Source organism: Ovis canadensis, chromosome 5, assembly GCF_042477335.2.
Source record: "Ovis canadensis isolate MfBH-ARS-UI-01 breed Bighorn chromosome 5, ARS-UI_OviCan_v2, whole genome shotgun sequence".
Taxonomy (NCBI): domain Eukaryota; kingdom Metazoa; phylum Chordata; class Mammalia; order Artiodactyla; family Bovidae; genus Ovis; species Ovis canadensis.
The window spans coordinates 79834027-79851320 of NC_091249.1; the positions used below are offsets into that span (position 1 = coordinate 79834027).

The following is a 17294-nucleotide window of genomic DNA, read 5'->3' on the forward strand; positions in this document are numbered from 1 at the left end:
GAATGCTTGTTTGTTGTTTGCTGTTTGTTTAATTGGTTGGTTTCTGGCTGTAAAGAGAACATTGTGCTCATCCTAATTGATTAAGTACCTTGTTTCTCCACATTCTTTAATTTTGGATTCAAGGCCTGTATGTAATCCATTTGATGGTTTTATTTGCTTTTTTCTGTAATGTAACTGTGCTGACTAGGAATTGGTTTACTCTTTCATGTCTGAAGGCTCTGATAAATTGAGGAGCTTAGGCAGACAGCTCTTTTATCCAAGAGCCCTTACTGGGCTGGTGATATTGCTGAAACCTGCCTAGACTCAAAAAAAAAAAAAAAGGCTCAGGAAGGAATAAGAGTCCTGCAGGGAGGAAGAAACAAGTGAAAATTTTTTGCAGTGACCTCAAGAAAGAAAAAAAAATGAGTTTACTCACGCAGAAGTCTGTGCCAAAATGAGAGGATGAGAGTAGGCCTGTTCAGCCTTGGCTGATGAAAGGATAGTGAACTGAAAAAATGATCAAAAGTGACATCATGGGTCAACTAAGAAACATCAAGGAGAGTATACTGCCGATCAGTCGTGGAATTCACTGTCCACCAGGGAGCGGCTCCATGAATGTTTGCTGAGTGATCATGTAGAAAGTGTGGTAGGTGGTGTGGCAGATGCAGTGATAACATTTGCTGGGTGGATCTTCCCCTTGCTGTCCTCCTTGACTCTGCTGTTCTCCTTCCTTTGCATGGGTGGGACCATGTCAAGCACAGTCTAGGGGATATAATGATGCTGGAGATGTAACTCTGGACTTAAAGAAGTCTCAGTCTGATGGAGGATACAGAAGTAGAGCTGGAAATGTTTATCTGAATATTTTGTTTTGCTTGAAAGCAGAATCTGGTAAAATCATAGGAAATCAATGGAGTTGGAGAGGCCTTATTACATTAGTAAATGAGCTGTGATTTTTATTATTGTCAAAAGTTATCCATTCTGATTTCTTCTATTTTTAAGTGCCCATTAGTTAGGAGCTTTAATAATAACCATTCCAATCAGCGGGTGTATTTCTCTTTCTGAGAAAGTCATTTTGTATCCTGCCTTTGCCTGTCTTAGTCACACATATCAACTTAAGGATTAGACTTACAAATATGACATGAATATGGCAAAAAATATTCTGTTCTTTGGGATTAATATGTAATATTTTTAAGATCCACATCGGTTAAATGATCTGAGCTTGTGAAAAGACTGTCTCATCAGCTTTCTGGAGGATCACAAGTGTACCTAGGGAGTTCATAGTGTTCTTGGATGAAAGAGATGAAAGAGAAAGGAGTTTGTTGTAGGGTTAAAGCAAAGGCAGTTTCAGCTGCGAGCTGACTTCTTGGTGTTTTTTTTTTTTTTTTCTCCTGTATGCTTTGAGCGGTGTACTGTTAGAGGGGCCTATCAGTGCATTTGGCCTTTTATGTGTCAAGACACATCAGCCAGTAGAGGAATACAATGTTATGACTAATGCTCATACTCAGTGCTGACTTTTGATGGTTTTGGGGTTCTGGTCCTGGCAGCCTGCCTGCATGTTAATGAAAAGTAGCCCCAGGGCTACTGATACATAGGTACAACTCATGATAAAGCACTATCCCTTTGGAAAGCTCTTTCCTGCGTTTTCCTCATCAGTCAATCATTTTGGCCTCGTTGCTGCTGCTAAGTCACTTCAGTCGTGTCTAATTCTGTGCGACCCCATAGATGGCAGCCTACCAGGCTCCCCCGTCCCTGGGATTCTCCAGGCAAGAACACTGGAGTGGGTTGCCATTTCCTTCTCCAACGCATGAAAGTGAAAAGTGAAAGTGAAGTCGCTCAGTCGTGTCCGACTCTTAGCGACCGCATAGACTGCAGCCCAGCAGGCTCCTCCATCCATGGGATTCTGCAGGCAAGAGCACTGGAGTGGGGTGCCATTGTTTTCTCCTCTCCTTCTTTCTACACCACCTTTATTTTGCTTTAGAGAATCATTTCTCTCTCAATAGGAACCTGGACGTGGTGCTGAACTTTGATGATGTCTAGAGGCAGACTTTTTTGAATCCTAGTTCCATCAACACTAATCCCATAGCATTTGTAACCTTGCCCATCATCTGTAGTGACCATACAGTAAGTCTCCTATGTACGAGCTTTCAAGTTACAAACTTTCAAAGATGCAGTTTTATTTTGGGGGGCTCCAAAATCACTGCAGACAGTGACTACAGCCATGAAATTAAAAGATGCTTGCTCCTTGGAAGGAAAGCTGTGACAAACTTAGCATATTGAAAAGCAGAAACATCACTTTGCTGACAAAGTGCCATATAGTCAAAGCTATGGTTTTTCCAGTAGTCATATATGGATGTGAGAGTTGAATCATGAAGAATACTGACCGCCAATGAATTGATACTTTCGAATTGTGGTGCTGGAGAAAACTCTTGAGAGTCCCTTGGACTGCAAGGAGCTCAAACCAGTCAAAGGAAATCAACCCTGAATATTCACTGGAAAGACTGATGTTGAAGATGGAAGCTCCAGTATCTTGGCCATCTGATGTGAGGAGTCAACTCACTGAAAAAGACCCTAATTCTGGGAAAGATTGAAGGCAAAAAAGGAGAAGGGGTTGGCAGAGGATGAGGTGGGCAGATAGTATCACTGGCTCAATGGACATGAATTTAGGCAAACTTTGGGAAATAATGGAGGACAGAGGAGCCTGACATGCTGCAATCCACAGGGCCTCAAAGAATCAGCAGGACTCAAAGAAAAGCGACTGAACAACCAAGATACCAATGTGCTTGTCAGCCCTCGTATACCAGCTGTTGTATAGTACTACTGAACTTCTCAAGGTACTGTACTGTCAGACTAAAGATGTTTTCTTTATGTTGTGTATGTGTGTTTGTTTTTTATGTATGTATTATTTGTGTGAATAGTATTATAAATCTATTACGATACAATACTGTGTAGCTGGTTGGGTTAGATGAGCACCTAAACTGACTTTATTGGGCTTATGAACAAATTAGATGTACAATTGCGCTGTCAGAACAGAACTCTTGTGTCTGTAGGGGACTTGCTGTACTCATTTATTCTTATTGATCTACCTCGGTCTGTTCCCAATCAACTGAGCTCCTTAGGAACTCCCTGAGTTGTCATTTTTATGTGGGCAACCTCAGCTGTTCGTCCAGAGCCGAGAACAGGATAGAAGCTCAGAGGATCAAGTGAAAGGGCTGCTGTCCTGTATAAGCACACAGATTACTGCAGAATAGGTGTGGCATTGTTCTTGCTTCATCTGTACTCTTCAAAGTTGAGTGAAAAAATAGTTTGATAGTTTGATGTTTGGAGAAGTATGTCTACTTCCACCTAAAAGTAATGGTAACCATTTCTCAGACTGCTTTTTCCTTGTAATATTTTTTTTTTATCCTAGATGTGCTATAAGTTGATGTTCAGATCACTGAATGAATGGAGACGGTTTAAGGAAGTCCAATCCTTTGAAAATTGCTGATGGATTTGAAACTGTTGTGATATTACCTTAATTATTAGTAATTGAATGTTTTTGTTTGGTGTAGATAGGGTCTTTTCAACAAGTTGAAGACTTGTGAACTTATACTCTTCATGTTTTTTGGCATTTGAATTCGTGATGGAGACTTCTTGAATGAGTGGGACATTTATCATTAGTTCTCTATTGTGAGATTATCTTAAAAGAAGCCTTTTTCCTTTCCCTATTGAGTAGTAATGTCGAAGAGGAAGAAGAATGGGAAATGTAAGTCTATGAATTTTTCTTATAGTAGGAAAGTTAAAATATATTTTTTTGAAAAAGGTCCTGGTCAAATGAATGAACATTGACTTTTGAGAAAAAGAAAAGTGAAGATGAAAGAAATTTAGAAAAATGATAATTCATCTCTTTAATGTGAAGGGATAACAAACTTTCTGCAGACTCCTTTTATTTGTTGTTTATAGGCTTTGAACTAGTGATGTTTTATATCATAGACCCTGAATCATATCACTGCATTTTTAAGTGCTTGAGTCAGAGTTGTCCATGTAATAGAAGACAAGTGCCCACTCATGTGGTCTGAATCTTAATTTCAGAATGACAATTTTCTTCTTGCTCTTATTTATATTTTGCATGAATTGAGAGATGCTCCTAATAATTCTTTCTTCTCTGACTTGAGTTGATTTCATCTTGGATTTGGTTATGCTAAATGTCCAAGATTTAAGACTGAAAGGATTCCAGTTATGATATAATGAATATAAACATCAAGGAACTGAAAATAATAGTAGTACTGTTATGTAAGAACTTATTATTAGCATGCATTAATAGATATTTAATAAATTGAAAACTCAGTGATTAGATGTTTGAATCTCATCTTATTTAGCTTTTTTAGAGAAGAAAATGTGTTTTGAGCTCTTGGGCTGCTGTCTCTGGGGTCACACAGAGTCGGACACGACTGAAGTGACTTAGCAGCAGCAGCAGCAGCAGCAGCAGTCTTGCTATAACTGTGCTGTAACAAAGCAATTTTAGTAGAAAAAATGGATTTGGAGCACAGTTTCTTGTTGAGTTTTATAGAATTTGTTGGTTAGAGAAAAAAATGCCTTACTGAGAATGTGTTTACTTCTCTGCTTACACGTTCTCATCTTGGTGCTGATGTTATTTGAACAATTGCCGACATGCCTTTTTACCTTCCAATAGTTAGGAGTAAAACGTTCATTCTCAATTTCTGTTTTGTTCTTGTGCCTTTAAAAACTTGATTAAAAGTCAGCAGGTTGCTCAGAGTTCTAAGTGAATAGACATTGTCATTAGCTCCTCGGTAATGTTCTCTGTGTTCTATAAACCAAGTAATCAGGTTTAGCTTGTAGTTGTTGTGTCAAAGTTCCCAGAAGGTTTACTAATGAAAAACAGAAAGGCATTATATGCCATTGTAATGATACAGTGTTTTGTTTAAAATAATTTGAAAATAAAAACTTTAACCCCATGTGCCTCTGACCTTAGAATCCCCAGGTTTCTCTCTGTCATTGTTTCAACTATTACAAGTCAGGGTGAATTAACCAGGGTCATGTCTATATCAACATTTCAATTACCCAACGCTGTTGTTGGCTTGTTGAAATTGCTTTTATCTGGCAGGTTGAAGGACAGTAAAGTTATAGTAGGGATAGCAGCTCAACACTCAGTGACTTCTTGATGTATGCTTCTTGTCGTTGGATGACTGTTTTTTAACATTTATAAGAGTACATTATATTTTATGATTAAAAAAACACTGGCACATCAGAAGGAGTTTTTATTGTTTGGAAACTTCAGTGGTTTAAGGCATTATAACATATCTCTAAAATAAGAGTTCCTTAATTTAAGCACAGCCCCAACTGTGGGAGGCTGTTCTGTACATTGCAGGAGTTTTAGCAGCATCTCTTTCCTGATTCGCTAGATGCCAGTAGCATATGCTGTCCCTGCCACACCCCAACTGGGACAGTCAGAACATCTCCAGACATTGCTAAATGTCTCCTGGGAAGGTAGGGGGAGATTCACCCTGGGTTGAGAACCACAGCTCTAAATTATAATTTTATCCAGATTTTATTATGTTATTTCATTTTTGTTACCCTTTGTTATGACTTAGATAATCAAGTTTCATGTAATTTTCCCCTAAGAAGTTATTCTTTCTCTTGGGTACAGAAACAAATTTCAATTTGTACTACACTTCTTTACCTAACTAGCTCAGCTTCCCATATTTGTTTAAGCTGGTTTGAGTATAGGTAGATTATGCTGATTCTACTTTTGGATACTGTGTTTAAATTATTAACAAAACAATAAATTCTTTCTAGATGGATAGTGAAAATTTTTATTAATAGTAATTGGAACCCAGGGTACAGTTGCTGTAGTGAGGACCTTCCCATATTGATGTGTCCCCTTATCTCAATATGAATATCATGTATCACAAAATTTCATTATTTTAATATAGCAATAAGATTCACTATTATTATGATGGCTGATACTAAGCACTGATTGTGCCAGGCAGTGTAGTAAAGCTTTATTTATATTGAATCATTGATTTCTTATAAATACCCTGAGGCAGGTATTATTGTTGTCAACTGCTCTATGTAGAGAGAATAAAGAAACTTCAGAAAAGTTTATAGTCACTTACCTAAAGTCAATGATTGTTCATGGAGGGCTCTAGGGCTTGCATCTAGAGTTCCCTACTCTTAAAGGTTCTGCTGTGAACTTCTGTGCTGTTCTGCCTGCCACTTTCTGTTCACTGTAGCATTCCCTCAAGCTTATCATTCTGGTACATTCTAGACCACCTTTAATTGCCAACATAGACATGTCTGCCTGAGGGTTTTCTCCTGACCTCCTCATAGATAGTCCTACAAGTCCACATTCAAGGCAAGCAATTTCAGAGAATTAACACCTACTGCTCACTCCCTCAGCAACTTTCAACTAGTGACTGTTAAGAGTGGTTGGTATACACCCTGGGTTCCCCAGCCTTAAGGACAGATAGTTTTGCGGTTGCTACAGTGGATTCCACACTCCCCCAGAAGCTTTGCACCCACTGTGGTGTGTTTGCTTATTACAATAGCCTTTGTTAGTTGCCTTTCCTATCTTAACTCCCTTTCCATTATTTCACTTCCCAAGTCGACTACTTGCACTGGAAACCTTACCTCGAGGTCAGCTTCTGGAGGAATCCAGACTATGCTGGTTATGTTGCCAAAACTTTACTTGGATGATGAAGATGATATATGGTTGATTTTTAACCCCTACTACAATTCTGCATTAATAGAATAAAAACTTATTTTACATTTATATACAGTTGTGGAAGAGTGGTTCAGATATTTTCAGCTAAGTGTGTTGCAATGTGTTTCTTATGTTGTAATATATTCATATATTACATTAAATTTTAATCTACCAAAATGTATAGCTCTATGTTTAACCTAAATAAAATGCCATATGGAGACTCAGTCTTGTTAGCAATCAGTGCAAGAAGGCTTTGGTGACTTTGGAACTTTTTAATGGTTTTGTTTGTATACTGTTTGAATCTGTAGTATCTGAATAGACACTGTATTCTCTTCTACTTCCTTGAATGACTCTGCTAGATATTGTAGGCTGCCTACTCTTAAGATGATTAAAATCAGTTACAGGAAACAAAACATGTACTCTTGAAGCAAACTGAAGAACAAGATAAATAGTAATAACATGATTTTTCAAAATTTTGCAATTTTCAAAGGATATTCATATATTGTGTTAGAGAAACTGACTGTATAATGGAAAGGTTCTCAGGCAGGAGTCCTGCTCTGTTTGTTTCCTAGGGCTGACATAACAAAACACCACAAATTGGGCGGTTTAAAACAGCAGAAATGCATTATTTCACAGTTTTCGAGGCTAGAAGTCCGAAATCAAGGTGCTGGCAGGGCTACGTTTCTCTGAAGCCTCTCGGGCTCGATCCTTTTCTGCCTCTCTCCACTGCTGTTGGTTTGCCAGTTATCCCTGGTGTTCCTTGGCTTGTACACGTGCCACTCCCAACTTTTATCTTCACATGGCCTTCCGCTTGTGTCCCTGTCTTCACCTGACCCTCTTGTTTGGACACAGTTTTATTGAATTAGGAGCTCATCCTATTCGATAGATCTCATCATAACCAATTACATCTGCAATGCTTTTTCTTAATAAGGTCACATTTTGAAGTATTGCGGGTTAGAACTTCAATCCCTCTCTTCTTCTGGGGGGACACCATTTAACCTGCAATGCCTGGGTTGTGATTCTTTTTTTGTTTTTAACTGGCCGCTGATTGCCTTGGGCAGATTCATTAGCCTCTCTGGGCCTCAATTTCCTCATCTATAAAAGAAGAGACATGGTTAGAATTTCCATCTCTGAAGTTGTTTTTTTTTTTTCTTATTTTCCCTAAGCATCTTGAACTATAAGCAGAAAAATCATTTCTAATGTTTTGCTGTCTTATCCTTTCAGATCCAGTAAAATCAAGGGAGTTGGCCAAGGCCATACTATTTCTTGCTGGCAAATGGTGGATTAGAGTCCACCAGTACTCTTTCCCCATATCAACTAATTTCTCTACATGACAGTCTCCTTTTAAGTGTGAATTATACAGATAGGAACAGCTTTGATTGACTGAACACATTCTAAGATCTAGATCAGTTCAGTTCAGTCGCTCAGTTGTGTCCAACTCTTTGTGACCCCATGGACTGCAGTGCGCCAGCCTCCCTGTCCATCGCCAACTCCAAGAGTTTACTCAAACTCATGTCCATTGAGTTGGTGATGCCATCCAGTCATCTCATCCTTTGTTGTCCTCTTCTTCTCCTGCCTTCAGTATTTCCCAACATCAGGGTCTTTTCCAAGGAGTCACTTCTTTGTATCATGTGGCAAAATCTGATCTGTGAACCTCAATTCTCAAGGTGTGTCTCAATCACCTGGGGCCTTTAAAAAGTACAAACACCAGGCCCAACCATCAAGATTATGATTCATATGATTTCAGGTAGGGCTCAGGCATTGAAACATATTTTTAAAGTTCTCCAGGGGACACTAATGTGCAGCCATGGTTGAGAACCGTTGATCTAGGTGATTTGCTAGACAGTTTTTATATGAATTAGATATACTCTTCACAAAAATCTTGAAATATGTTTGTTTACAGTCTTTTATCTGATATAATCAGATTGATGAATTAAATAATTAAACATGTTATATTAAAACAGTAAGCATTTAATTTAAATCATGTGAATATGCACACACTTACCATTCTTTATTTATACAGTTAAAGCCTTTTCTTTGAGGATATGTCTGTTAATTGGGACAGAGTGTTCTTTTTTGCATCTACCATATCCGTAATGAATCATCTTTGATGTTCAGCTTTGGTTTCTTAAAGTGAAGCAAGAAATTAAGACAACTAGAAAGAGTTTTACTACAGGCCAAGGTGGAGTATTAGGGCTGGGATTTACTTTCATACTTCAGACAGCTAACATGTAATACATGTGAAACAAGGGCATTCAGGACACTGGATATTAAACAGTGAATGATGTTGATCCTTAAGAAACAGGAAACAAGTTAGTAAGCCCTGCCATTGTTCCACTCCAAGCCTGGAGTGAATTTCCAGGTTGAAGTTCAAGGAGAGAAAAACCAGGTGTAGTCAACAGTCTCCAGAGTTGAGTATATAGTAGTGGATGTCCAGTAAGGTCAATAAAACCAGAACTTGTGGGGTAGAGCACTGGACTGAAGAGAGCTGCAGAGAGAGGGAAAATCTCCAGGGATCTTCAGGAGACAAGTACCTGAGAACAGTTGGAACTATCCTTCATATTTTCAAGAAGTAACAGAAAAGATTGTTCATGTTCAGACATGAAAAAATTATATATATATATACATACATACATATATATATGTAAATATATCCGAAACTTGTAGACACAGAAATTGAAATGGTGCTGGTAAAAATATAGTGTTTGTAATTAACTTCTGCATTACCAAATAAAATATTAATGAACCTAAAAATATAGCAATAAAAATTAAATCTATCAAATATGAAACACAGACAAATATATCAACCAAAAAAATCGAAACAGCACATATGCTCATATACATATACTAAAAATGTAAGTTCTCAGAAAAGTCCAGTTCAAAGATAGAGACTAGCTTGTATTTAAAAACTAAAATCCAGCTATGTGTTGCCTACAGGAAAACCACTTTAAATATAAATGCACCAAAGGACAGTCCAAAAGAAAAAAATAAGCTAAACTTTATCAGGGATAAGAACTCTGCTTTTTGAAAGCCACAGTTAAGAAAGTATAAAGACAGGCTTGAGAGGGAGTAAATATTTGTAGATCATATAAATAAGAAAGGTCTTTTATCCAGAATTTATAAAAAATTCTTGAATCTTACTAACAAAACAGTTTAAAAATGGGCAAAAGATTTAAATAGTCACTTTCACCAAAACATATAAAAAAGGCAAATATGGACATCAACAGATTTTAATTTAGTCATTAGAGAAATGCAGATTAAGAGATACCACTAGACACCTATTAGAGTGATTAAAATTTTAAAAGAATGACCATACCAGTTATTGGTGATGACATATAGGAATAGAATTCACAACAGAGCTCTCATACATTGTCGATGAAAATCTAAAATGGTACAAATTTTGGAAAACAGTTTCACAGTTTGGAAAGGAACTAGAACTCAAGCATTGTTTACACAAAGGGAATAAAAATATCTGTTAATGCAAAGAATTGTACACAGATGTTCATGGCACCTTTATTTGTTTTATTTTTTTTTATTTTTTTTATTTTTTTAAATTTTTAGTTTTTTATTTTTTAAATTTTAAAATCTTTAATTCTTACATGCATTCCCAAACATGAACCCCCCTCCCACCTCCCTCCCCATAACATCTTACTGGGTCATCCCCATGCACCAGCCCCAAGCATGCTGCATCCTGCGTCAGACATAGACTGGCGATTCAATTCACATGATAGTATACATGTTAGAATGTCATTCTCCCAAATCATCCCACCCTCTCCGTCTCCCTCTGAGTCCAAAAGTCCGTTATACACATCTGTGTCTCTTTCCCTGTCACAACTCAAATGTCCAGCATCAGGTGAATAGATAAACAACATGTGGTATAGCCTGCCAATGGAACACTAATTAGCAGTAAAGGGAATGAATTACTACACAGAAAAACACAGATAAATCACAGAATAAATAAACTGAGTGAAAGAAGCCTACTAAAAATAAGTATATATTTTATGATTCCATTTATTTAGAAAAAAACAGAAAGTTTCGAAGATGCAATCTGTAGTGACTGAAGCAGCCCACAGAATTGCTAGGAAATGGAAGAGATGGGGAGGCGTCCTGGGAGGTAGAGAGATTACAAAGGGACCTAGGAAACTTCGGAGTGTGATGGATAGGTGCTTTGTGTTGATTGTGGTGATGCGCATGCATCTATGCATATCTCTCACTTACCAAATTACACTGTTTAAATATATGTAATTTGTCTTACGTCAATTGTACCTCAGTAAACCTGTTTTTTTTAAACAGTTTTGAAACCATCTGTGTGCAGAGCCTTCTAAATTTTATAGTCTTTTATAAAGTTGTCTATGTCTAATTTTAAGAGTACCATTTTATAAACTCAACCTTGATTGAATCTTGATGAAATATTCAATTTAGTTTTTGGCAAATCAACTCTTTTCCCATTGGAAATACATTGTTTCATGTAATAGTTATATTATCTAATTAAGATAGCAAGCAAAATTTAAGATGTGCTAGCAAAACTGGCCTAATCTATGTTGAGAACAAGCACAGTCAATACATGGGAAGTGATCAGAGACTATCAGAGCAGAAGAGGCTGTAGGTCTGTTAGAGCCATTTTCACTATCTGTCTGTGGACCGGTGACATTCGCATCCCCTGGAAACTCTTTAGAAATGCAGAATCTCAGGTTCTGCATTTCTCAGACTGAATCAAATTTCTTAGATGATTCTTATACACATGAAAGTGTGGGAAGTGTTGCATTTGAGAATAGCCTGTTAGCTCTGAGAATTCCACATGTTATGACCATCTGGCAATACATTATTTTCTCATGGAAATGGAGAAGTTTAATTCCAAATATTAAATAGAAAGTGATTCACTTATTTTCTACTGTTATAATATTTTTTTCAGGTGCAGCTTTATTAAGGTATAATTCACATTCACTAATAGTCACCAATTTTACATAAACAATATTTGTGCCCCTTTGAAATTATTGCCTTACCCTTACTCTTTGGCCTCTGCAATCACTGATCTGCTTCTATCACTATAGTTTTGCCTTTTCTAGGATTTCGTATAAATGAAATTACCTTGTATATAGTGTGTTATATTTTTTCACTTAGCATGTGCTTTTGTGATTTATTCATGCTGCTGGGTCAGTAGTCTATGCCGTTTCTTGCTGAGTAATTTTCCATTGTATGGATGTACCTTAGAGTTGGTGGTGGGAGTCAAACCTGAACTAGTGTTTAGGGGACTCGCCAATCACCATGAGACCCTATGTGGCTACAGAGGCTACTATGGCTGTAACCTTAAAAATGGCCCCCAAGTTAGAAACATGGATCCTCGTGGTGGGTGTAAACGCTTGTCCCTATCCCCCAACTCCAGGTGACAGTCACATCTTACAATAGGAAGATGACCTGGTGATTCACTTAGCCCAGGGCCATCAGAGTCCAGAAGGTTCCCTGAAATTGTCAAAAACGTCAGATTTCTGGCCATTACGAGGTCACTAGAAATCCCCCCACCATACGTACAGTGCTCTTTGGAGAGGAAAATGAAGAGGAAGAGACAGAACAATTTACTTGCAGAGCTGAATATTTACCTAAATATCTTTACATATTTTTGCATGGGGCAAAGCCAGTGGTTTTCTTTCTCCCTACTAACGTGTGTAGATGTATGTGGAAAGATCAGACCAATCAGTAGGAAAACAAAGATGTGACATTTTCTAAGGAACCCTGTCACACAGTGTGAATTTTGGACCAATTTGCTTTTAATAGAATTTATTTTAGAAGGTTATATGAAAACTCCAAATGGTTATGTCTTGCTTTTAACTGACAATCCCAACCTTTAAACGTTTTTAACCTTTTGATACATTTCATCATTTTAGAAAGGTTGCATCTTGGTTTAATCATGATTTTTAGTTGAGAAACTTTGTCAAAACTCACATAAAACTCGAATGTGGTCTTATTAATAGTTACTTTTCCTAAACTCTCTCTTGCAGTGATTATAATTAGCCACTGGACAACTGTATCAGAGCTAGCAGTTCAGTACCAAATCAAGAAAGATAAAAGTAATCGGAGGATTTGCAAACAATTAGGATACTGAATTTCAGGTATGTATTTGAAAGATTCATTTCCTTCTTGTAAGTCGTTGCAATCTCATTTCACTAGATACCTTGTAAAGTATTCTTGATGAAATGCTTGCTTCATGGGAATCATTCTTTTCTTTGTATTTGGGTGTACTTACTTAGAGGCTCTCGAGAGATTCACTTAAGATTTTCAAGTTTTCTGCATTAGATATTTTTAAGAAGCACAATAAAATCCAGGGAATATATCTTTTGAAGTGGAAAGTCTGAAACAAAAACAATTTGATGGTTGTCACAGACAAAGCAACTAGAGCCCTAAAGTATAATTCAAGGTTTTTATAAACTCCAAGTTATAGGTTACTCTTTGACAAATAAAAAATGAGTTCTGAGTCTGGAGGTGGTTTAATGTGAGAACTTAAGTTGAGGAAAAGAGTGGAGAATCTGAAGGTGTGGAATAGCTCACACACGTATGCATTTTTAATTATTCATATAAATACACATGCAAATATAGACTGTTATGTAGCCAGCAAATATTTATCAAATGCATTTAATGTGCCAAACCTAGTCCTTGCCATTATTGAGCTTGCAGTATAGTGGGGAATGACTTATAATAGATAAGTAATTAAAATAGCTTTGATAAGTATTATGATCACAGTTGTACCTGCTTATAGAAGAACTGACTCATTGGAAAAGATACTGATGCTGGGAAAGATTGAAGGCAGGAGAAGAGATCGACAGAGGATGAGATGGTTGGCATCACTGAATCAATGGATACAAGTTTGAGCAAACTCTGGGACATAGTGAAGGACAGAGAAGCCGGGTGTGCTGCAGGTCATGAGGTCACAAAGATTCAGACATGACTGAGCGCATGAACAACAGCAGCATATAGGAATTTAACATGTTCAGGTTCTTTCTGCTTCACTTTCGTGGGAGAAATATCTGAGAACCAGATTTTACCTGCAGGTGGGGGTTTCTTCAGTTCCCAGATGGAATCCATGATTTCCTCTTTTCTCCTGGGTGCCTCCTACAGATTGTTTTTCCTGTAGTGAAAAAGTCACTTCCAGGCTCCCATAGATTCCATGAGTCCTGAGGTGGCACCCTTTATCCCCCACCCCAGCCTTATGTTAAGTAGATTAATAACCAGAAACAGTAATTAATAACAATATCATATGGTATGTTTACTTTATACCAGCCACTATGCTGGTATAGTGCTTTACAGAAGAGTACCATGGTATACACATTTAACTGCATGTATTTGCTGCTCCCTCCAGCCTCTCTCAAGAAAAGGAGACAGAAATAAAAATGTAAGCTGTATGGGTGATGCTGCTAGCAGTTTTTCTCAGTGAGTCCTGACCCCAGAGTGATGTGTCTTAGGAAGCTTGACACATTTTCCCTGGCACTTGGCACAATTTAAACATCTTGCTGAGGACCCTGTGCAGTTTCTAGGGTACAAATGATATTTTGATCTCGTGCAAGTTTTCACTTTATTAACTAACTTTTGAACATAGCCCTTGATTTTCACACCCTACGTATTTGCCTTATTTCCGTTGATTCTTCCAGAATTTCTCTAAGATAGAGACAAGTTATGATCTCTCTTTTAAGGAAAGATGGAATTGTGGCTGAGAGGTTAAAGAACTTGTCCATGTATCTAGTAAGTGGCAGAGAGAAGAAACACACCCGACAAGTGTCGTTGGTGTGCTCCCTGTGATACTACCTTCTTGCTGTTAGCAGTTTTTAGGAAACATGGAGATATTTGGTTGGAACCCTCGTGGTGAGAGAAAATCCAGAAAGGAGGTTCCTGTGGTATCATCATGTCAGGAAATGATATCAGGGAAGCAGTGAGCTCCATCTTTGTTGTAGAGAAGTTTTGAAAGAACCTTGGAGAGATCTGAATGGATCTTGGGGTGGACAATTGAAATACTCTGGCTTGAATGAAGGGGTGCTTTGCCAGCTGAAGCCAGGAGCCAGATAAAGTATAACAATATTGAGCCTGCGTCTTTCCCCCGGGGCAAGAAGCCTCCATCCAGACCCAGAGCTGTTGTCAAGGCTGTTCCATGCAGCCTGGCTTCCCACCTGGCTGCAGTTTGAGACAACAGGTTCTCATTATGCTTTACTCTCTCTCTCTCTTTTGTAATGTGTTCTTGAAATTGAATTTAATTTGCTTCCGTCGTGGTGTGTGTAGATTTTTTAATGACTTCCTGGTGGGTTTTCTCCAAGATCTTTAACCACAATGCAAAGGTTCTCAGGGTAAAATGAGAGATCCAACCTGATGAGAAAACAATATTTTATTTTCTTACCTTCAGGTTTAACTCAAAGATGCTGTGTCTTGACCAAACAAGGTCTTTATTTCCCCCAGTGATTTTGCTTTCCCTGCTGGGATGGTCTAAGTCAATTACCCTTTTTTCCCTGAGGCTTTGTTAGTCTTCATTCTCAGAACAAAAAAATTCATACTGTTCTCCAACAAAATTGCCAATCTTCTTGAAATGATTACGTTTTCCATGGCTAGTGAAAAACAGTCTCCATGGGAGAGCTGGAGATGAGGTCAAGATCCCCTGTAAGTGTTTCTGAGGGATCTGATCAGAAAAATACCTTCCTTCCTTAAATTCTTGAGGAGGAAGTAGAATCAGTAAGTTCTTCATAGTTCTTTAATTATGCATTCATTTATCCATTCAATAAATATACATTGAGAATCTATTGTGGTTCATGCACATAATAGAACAAAGAGACAAAAATCTTGTCCTTATTGAAATTGCCACATCACTGGGGGAGAGAGACAACAAACAAATATAAAACAAGATGTGTTTGATATTGGTAACTGCAAATGAGAATATGCAGCCTTCCCAGGTGGTGCTAATGGTAAAGAACCCACCTGCCACTGCAGGAAACAGGAGACCCTAGTGTGATCACTAGGTTAGGAAGATCCCCCCTGGAAAAGGAAATGACAGCCCACTTCAATATTCTTGTCTGGAGAATCCCATGGACAGAGGAGCCCGGGGTCTACAGTCCATAGGGTTGCAAAGAGTCAGACATGACTGAAGCGACTTACCAGGGATGCAGGCAAAGAGAATACGCACACAGTGAGTGGGAAGCGGAGGGAGTCCGGTGGCATGTGGGTATGTGGGTATCTGGATACTGGTTGCTAGAAGTCTTAAATAGATTTCCAGGAAAAGTTTTCCTCCTAAAAGTCTGAAAGAAATGAGGGCTCTTTGGAACAACATTTTCCAGAGATGAAAACAGTAAGTGTGAAAGGTCTATTGTGTTTGGAGATTAGCACGGTGACCGGGGCAGAGTGTCCTGATCAGGAAGAAGAATGGGAGGTGAATCGAGAGCGTTGATGGGAGCAAGATGTGGTGGTCCTGGCAAGGTTGCTGGCTCTGCTCCAAGCTGGATAGAAAGCCTTAGGAAGGTTCTGAGCAGGGTAGAGATATCATCTCGGTGATGATGAACACAACAGCTCTGGCTGCTGTGTTGAGGGCTGAAGGGTGGTAAGGCTGGTGGCAAGGAGGTTGTTTAGGATGTGGTCTGAATTATCCAGGCAAGAGTTGGTGTTGGTTTGGATTAATAAAATGAAAAAGTAGTTTCCATGGCTTGGTTATTAGAGTGATTTAAAGTATTATCTTTAAAGTTAAATGAAAATGTCTCTGTATTTGAAATTTACTGTTACATCTTGACAACTGAAGCTGTTTTAAATGGAATTTTTATATAGATTTAAATGCATAAATCATTAATTAAGCACCTATTAAATATCCATCTAAACGATAGGAGCTGTATCTTCTCCTGAGCAAGTTATTTTAATCTCATTGGACAAGCTACAAAAACATATGAGCATGTATTCTGAAATACATTATGCTTAAATGTTTGTAAGAAACCTAGTATTTATAGTGCATCCATTAGCTACCAGAGTTTGTGCTGGACATTTTATATAAGGGAAGCACATTTAACCTTCAAAACAATTCTGTGAGAGCAGTTTTCAAAATTTTTGGTTTTAGGACCCCTTGAGACTTTTAATTCCTTGAGGACCCCCCAAAATTTTTGTTTGTGTGGGTTTTATATATATATGTGTGTGTGTGTACACATAGATATAGATATATAGATACTTATTATATTCAGAATTAAAGCATTTAAACATTAGTAATTCACTTGAAGTAACAATAAACTCATCATGTTAACAAATAGCATATATTTAATGTTGTTGTGTTGTTTAGTTGCTAAATTGTGTTTCTGTTGGGACCCCATGGACTATAGCCCACCAGGCTCCTCTGTCTGTGGGATTTCCCAGGCAAGGATACTGGAGTGGTTTGCCATTTCCTTTTCCAAGGAATCTTCCTGACCCAGGGATTGAACCCATGTGTCCTGCTTTGGCAGGTAGATTCTTTACCGCTGAGCTACCAGGGAAGCCCTTTTATGAAAACACCATAAGTTATAAAAATTTAAAATGCAGTAACAATAGCACTGATTTACATTTTTGCAAGTCTTCTTAATGTCTAGCTTAATAGATGTTTGGATTCTCGTATTTGCTTCTGTGTTGAATCTGG

The 17294-nt window shown here is 38.0% G+C and overlaps 1 protein-coding gene across 2 annotated transcripts in view; it reads left to right on the plus strand.

The window, feature by feature from the left end:
• The window catches only part of SGCD (sarcoglycan delta), a 1056171-nt gene that overhangs the window by 140231 nt on the left and 898646 nt on the right, over positions 1-17294 (plus strand). For both annotated transcript variants that reach the window (XM_069592487.1, XM_069592486.1), the window contains exon 2: positions 12676-12786. The gene's annotated coding sequence lies outside the window, so the exon portion shown is untranslated. The remainder of the gene's footprint in view (positions 1-12675; positions 12787-17294) is intronic.